Source organism: Antedon bifida, chromosome 1 (assembly GCF_963402885.1).
Source record: "Antedon bifida chromosome 1, ecAntBifi1.1, whole genome shotgun sequence".
Classification (NCBI taxonomy): domain Eukaryota; kingdom Metazoa; phylum Echinodermata; class Crinoidea; order Comatulida; family Antedonidae; genus Antedon; species Antedon bifida.
In genome coordinates, this window is record NC_136226.1 from 4,770,122 (window position 1) to 4,777,679 (window position 7,558).

Sequence of the window (7,558 nt, forward strand, 5' to 3'; positions counted from 1 at the left end):
AACATGCCTCCTTCCTCTTCCATCTCCACCCCTCTTCTTCTAACCACAGTCCCACCTTTTAAAAATGTAATGTAGCTAGGTACGTTCACGTCATGTGAAAGCTCATCAATGAACAATTCCTGTTGTTATATATGAATATAGGCCAATCGCTATCAAGAAAAATGGCGGTACAATTTGACCAACATTACCCTATATTTATATCCCAAAAGAATATTATTCAATCTGAACAGACCAATTGTGGTTAAACTAGGATGGTCAAATTAAATTCTTTCCTGAAACAGATGGATTACCAAGATTTCCCGGCTTACTACTTCAATGCACCCGGTTCGAATCCCCCGTGAGTTCATTATTAAACGGAAAAGAACTTGATCCGCGGTACTTATAGTTAAGACAAAAGAGGAGTACAGAACAACTAATGCTCTAATTGGCTGGAGAAAACAAACAACTAAAGGCGCGACCACATGGGCGGTAATAAGGTCGTCCGTTTATAATATATAATATCGATACAGAAATATTATAACGCATTAAAATAATAATTAAAAACATACTTTTATAATGGTGTATAATTTGTAATAAATTTATCAGATAAAAATTATGCTTTCTCTTTACTGTGTATTCAAACAATAAAGTAATACGAAAGCTTTATCCGTTACTATGGTTCAGGTTCAGTTATCTACCCGGGTTTAATTACTCTACTCTTTTAACAACGTACACCAGTTTCCCATTTTAGCTAAAAATACATTATATTCAATTGTTAATTTTTATATAACCTAGTATAAGCCAAATAACCTTTCCGATCGGCTTACCTTTTAAGAAAATTTTTATAAACCACGTCCAGAAAGAGGAAAAAAAACACAATTATTGGGTAGAGCTTTTGTACTTATTCTGACGTAAATTGTACCTTATTGTACTTAATACTTCAAGTTGGAACACTCGGATGGGACTCGGATCCACGACCTTCAAATCATTAGCCTGGCGCTCATACCTTAGACCACCAAGCTTGTGGTGATGTCTAGGATTTATATATTCGTGCCAAAGAAAACAGGATTTGCTTTGCTCCAGAGGGAGACACCGTTTATAGTTATTGGTCAGTTGTCCTGATTTTATTTATTTTTTTAAAATTCTTGATTGGTCAGATGCGTTGCTCTTACGACCTTGCGCAGTGTCCTAGTGGCAACCAAGCTTATGCGCCAGCTTCAGTACCGTATTTTTCATGGCAATGAATTGTTATTAAGCTTGTTGGTACCCACAATAAAAATACAAACAAATATCTTTCTTTAAATGTCATCCATATACTTATGGTCGATATATATTAATCATACACGCACACTAATATCACCGGTAGGCCTACACATATGTGTACGCGTAGGTCTATAAATTTATTACACGAAGTACTAGTTTGTATGATCTGAGCTTACAATAAAAAAAACTTGAGTTTGAAAAATGACGAAAAAATGATTATGGCGCGAAAATCGGCTTAATGGCGCGAAAAACATAGACAAAAGTCGTTAACATTCAAAGAATGTTTCAACCATTTAAACGCTAACGTTATTAATGAATGTATTGAACAGGAGAGACATTATGCAAACCTTTTTTTCAATCAAAGAAAGAAAATTTATCATGATTGCTCAATAATTAGTGACGATTTTAACTTGTTGAAACGTTCGGTCCATCTGTTAAGCGGTTTGTAAAGCTTTTATCTAAATTACAGTCGATATTCCCCAGTACTCGTTACATTAGATCACGTACACTGTATTAAGACAATAAAATACATCTTTTGCATCAATGAATAAAGTCGAATGTAGGCCTATATTTAAGATACTAAAACGAGTTATTTTTACTTACAAAACAATTTTCATGCAGCCTTGTAGAAAAGCGTGACACCAAGTAATTGGGCGGCGTTCAAAGGCTACAACTAACTTTTATACGCGTGCGTCAAGTTTGTTAGTTCGCCGTACACAATTAGACGCGCGCGTTGAAAAGATGTCAGTATAGAAAGAATCGTAATATTTCGTACGCGAGCGTCAAATGTTTATCGCTTTGTGATACATGCTAAGTGGGTGTTCAACAAACGAGGATGAAACATTACAGCTTTTTACGCTCGCGTTGAATTTATGATTCTCTTGACACAAAAACATAGAAATTCAACGTTTATTTTGGATAAGGTAATAAAGCACGTGAATAAAGTACGGCAAAACAATTTCCCCTAAATAGAAACATAAACAGTATGGGCAGGTATATTGTAACAGAACGACTAATAATGGGGCATTTGTCTAAATTTAAAAATACATACAACTTTTGCAAGAAACCAATAAGCCTAACAATAATGGTTTAAAGAAATAATACGTCGGAAATTGTAACATTAAATTATGCAGCAATTATATATAATTGAGAAATGTTGTTGTACGTGCTTAAGACACAATGTTAGCCGAGACACACGTAACAATACATAAGTACATTATTATTTACAGCATTAATCAAATTCTTATATTAATTATTCATAAAGTAATTGAAATCCACCGTCCATCGTTAAACATAATAAAAGTTTGAAGAACATTGACAATGCAATCAGCTTGCATGTATAACAAAACAGAATGAAAAATTGTTGTTATACTTTCACTAGTATGTGTAAATACATGCTTGCTCATCTATCCGATTAAAGCCCGCTGGCAATTATTTTACGATTATAATGAATGGTATACAAATATGAATGAATATCTTAATAATGTACAAATCTGGGGTAGTGCATACACTGTGAGAATTGTAGTATTGTTCTTGAGATTTTGGGATTTGGAATGGAACGCAACGCAACAATCACAAGCGATGGATAATTCGAACTGTCGCTTGTCATTGGTCAACACGCTTGCGCTGCGTTTACGCCCTTTACGTTGTGTCCTAGTGGGAGTCTGGAACCGAGCTTAAAGCAAGCGAGTTGACCAATGACAAGTTCGGATGATCAATCGCGTTGCGTTCTGATTGGTCAACTCATGTGTGTTGCGCCTACGTCGTTGTTGCGTGAAACAAGTTGGAACCAAGCATTACGCACTGTATGTAGGGCGTAGTACATGGTACTTTCGTAGCTAAAAGTAGGGCCTACGGACGTGATGCGGCCGGGGGTGTGTGGGAATGAAATGTTGAACATTTGGCATTTGTTCGATTGTCATACTTATAAGCCGATTGTTCAGGTCATCAAAAATAAATCCCGATCACTTCCGAACACTTCCCGAATATTTAATCGGAATTGATCGAACTGATGATTGACATTGGTGATAAATCTTTATAAATTGATTTTCTACGATTTTTTTTAAATCACGTACCGTACCTCTTTTTATTATTGTGTCAATCAATTAAATTTCAATAAGGCAGTTTTATCATAAAAACGTGGATGATAATAATAAAGAAGAACGTTTCAGGGTCGCTGTTAATCACAGTGATTTTAGCAGGTACCCATTTAAAGTTAAGTTATATCGTTCTGCAAATGATGTTAGTGAAATATGACCTATATATAGTATATCATTTTTTCTCTCTCTCTCATTGATTTCATATAAGAGAATTAATGAGCGAGATGAGCTAATGCTGTTAATCTGGTGACCCGATGATTTGAACCAAGATCACTTGATTTTAGAGAAGCACCTAACTACTGTACCAATATTTTTCTTTTCAATTTGAGCCTACACCATGACACTAGATATTTTATATCGGAAAGAAGAAAATACAACATGGAAAGGGAGGTAACGGATAGTTAGATCTACCACTACAAGAAAAAGCGTCGACATAACGCTTTTGAAGAGGATTGTATAGTATCAGGAGAGAGTGTCTCACATTGTGGTGAACGTTGCTATCAGAAGACGCGATACTTCATAGTGTTTATTGTCGCTAGTCGTGATACGCTAGTATATCGATTAAGAAGGAACGCGGTTATAACCGTATAGATTAACATGTTGGGGAAATTAATGTAACTGGTTCCTCGCAAATATAATACTATGCCTAATTTATGTCAAGAAATGAGACTAGATAAGAGTCGGGTGGAGGGGATGTCATGTGCAAATAAGCATCAACTCGTGATGACAACGTTGACCATTTGGCGGATATCTACAGTTTATTATGTCAATTGTCCAGTTCGCCCAAATTCAAAAGATTATTTTTTTCATTCATTTTTGTAAATTCCTGCTCGGGAGTCAGAGCAGGAAACACACTATCGGTTGCCAGAATAACGTACGGCTTCCTTGTTCGGAAAGTTATTATACCAATAAATAAATACTGTTTCTTCTCCAATTCCCACTACATATTTTAATACTAGTAGGCATATATTACCGACAAATAGAAAATTGACTCATGAAAATAATGATGTATATTATTTCTTTAAATCATTAACCTAAATAAATATAAAAACATATAACTTTACTGTACTAGGAAATGTGCTAATGATGTTATAACATTATATTATGATGTTATACAATAACATTTTAGGTTATAAAATAATATTTCGTATGTTCGAGTTGCACCAAATAAAAGACATATAAGGTGACGAATTAAAAATAAATCTACTCAATTTTCCGTAACATGATTATTTTAATACTGCGATATTTAGGTTAAGGTGTCTGGGCGAGAAGTCCACGTGGACTTAAATTGCATTTGTGCAGAAACCTAAGATTTAAAATCATAAATATTATAAACAATGTACTATTGGTAAGTTCATCCTGCAAGCCAGAAATCACAATTTTAAAAAAGCAATTAATTTTACTCTTTAAGAACTTCTACCTTTCTTAAAATCATAGTTCAGCAGCCTACAAAGGCAAGTGCAACAGAGGCCACCGCGTTGCATCTGAAGTGCGAACGACCCTCTTTTTTCGAAATTGATTGATTTAGCCAGAATATATCTAGATGTAATAAGGGAATCGGTTCTCAATACACGATGTTATAACATTAGTGGCCACAAACAAAATTAATAAATTTCGTCTAGAAATCTTTGATTCTTCCAGATATTTCTTGGGACGCATCGAAAACAATACCGGCCTATGTATTTATTTTCCGATTTAGGCCTAATAAAAATCAAATAATACAAAGTGATACTAGATAGGCATAATTATGAGCCGGTTGAAAGCTATAACAATTCGGATTAAGCGAAGGCTGAGTGCCTGCGAGTAAGTCGTCGAGAGTTAAGCTGTTTGTCGTGAATATAGCTGTTGTTTAGTGAGTGGTGGTCAAAAGTGAAGTTGTTCGTGAGTGGTCAAAAGTGAAGCTGTTAATTAGCGGTCAAGCGTGAAGATGTTTCTGATTGGTCAAAAGTAAATCAAATCTGTTTGTGGCCACGTTATAGCAAATCCATAGATGCCGAAGCGGAGTTTCTAGTATACAGTGCACAAGGGCCAGGGATAGCGAAATACGGAATCGGGAATTGTGGATGGGACGTTAAGCCGTGGGTGTATACATCAGGTTGCACGATACAGAACTCTTGGGTTTGCATATGGTCTATAGGAATTAAAGTGGACGAACACCCTTAGGCATACACGATACAGGCAACACATGTGATACACATGAGATATTGTATTACGGAATTTTCCTATGATACTGGGGAAATATTGTCATATGTGTAGATACAACACCGATAATCATTCGTAACACGTTTCCACTTCAACAAAATATGCATTTTATTTTTCAAAACCACTAACCATTTATAAAACACGACGTTCAGAAGTGACCAGGTGTTATTTTACTAAAACATCCTTTCTACTCCAATTTTTAAATATTTCCTAGGCCTGGTCATCCTATCAAATGACTAAGCACCTGTCAGGGGGCCAGTCCCGTTGAACCCCTTCTACTTTGAGTGTCATGACTTGATGTTTTTTGTGTTCCCCCACGGTCAGGCTGGCTGGAATTACGCATTAATAGAGTGTTTGGCATCGTCTTGTTAATTATCGAACAAGATGTTAACAAGTCATTTTTTATTAAACTCGACAGAGTCTGTTTAAAACCGGGATGTCATCTACAAGCAGATTTTAATCTTCGGCGATAGACTTTTTTTTTTAAACGGTTGAGCTATCAATAATATATTGCAAATTTAAATTTGAAATAGGTGCGACAAAATTAATCTAGATATATATGCACTAATCTTGAAAATATGACAATGAAAGTATATTGTAGGTCTATAATTCCACTAAAAGAATTATTAAAGATAAATTGTCACCCTAAAGTACTTGTAAAACAATTTGTTTTAATATACCATTTTAAGTCACATACTAGTTATTCACTATGACAAAAAAAGTGATTGAAAACACAAAATATATATATTTAACTGAAACAATCGTAATTTAAAGGGAAAAATAGTTATTAATTTAACTGTCTTTTTTGTAAGTGAAATAATAATTATTATTTTTTTCATTTTTTTTTTACTATGGAAGTGAATACTTTTATAAAAACTACAACATAGTCTATTCAAAGTTTGATTTTAGTCATCTTAATTTTATGTTTTTTAGTTGGGGATGAGGTGAGAGACAATAGTTATTAAATTAAAATATTCTCAATTTATTTTAATCTGTATCAAGATAAATGAAAATAATCTTGATTTATTTTAATCTACATATCAAGAGTCTTATATACAATGATATATAATTTACTAATTTATAAAATTGAAAAGGCAAAATTAGATTTATTTATAACAATAGGGCGTAATTGTTATTTACTTGCAACACATCTTTTTAGATGAGCAATTCCCAAACAATAAATATACTAAATAGGCCTATCCTACCAGTGTTTAGTAATTTTTTTGTAATATAAATCTTGGACGTATTGTAAACTTGAACCAAAACCCTAGAATTACAAGGCAAACCAACCAGCCACACAACCACTTTCAATATCATATCTTATCATATTTATAGCAATATAAATTCTTTGTAAAGCTTTAAACAATCCTTAATGAAATGAATTTAATGTATCTATAATATGTATATTAATATTTTTATTAATTGCTTGAAATGTAAATGAAAAAGATATTTAAAACAAAACATTAATAAAATAATATTTTTTTTTGTGTTTGTTGTCTTTTGTGGGTAGTGCTAAATTTTATTAAAACAATTTCAAACAATACATACTTATTTATAATTTAATGATGCAATATATGAAATCATACATTACTAACCGAAAAAAAAAACTTTTAAAAATTATTCAAAATAAAAATAATTATTCCAATATAAAAAACAAGAGTGGAATACACAATAGAAGACTTCAGACTTATAAAATTAAATGTTGTCAAAATATCACAAAATAAAAAAACACAAACTGATGAATATATTCATTATATTTTAGATTATAAAAAAAAGCCATGAAATGAAAAATTCAAGGTCAATAAACTATCACAAGAAACCAACCAAAGTAAAAACAAAATTACAAATATTAAAACAGAGAGTACATACGTAGACCTACATATTTACAGACTTTAAAATTATAAAATTAAATGCGTTATCACAAAATAAGAAAAATGAACTAATAAATTAAAAAAGCCATCAAATGACAAACTTATCAAACCAAGACAAGAGACAACAACAAAAAATTCTAAAAG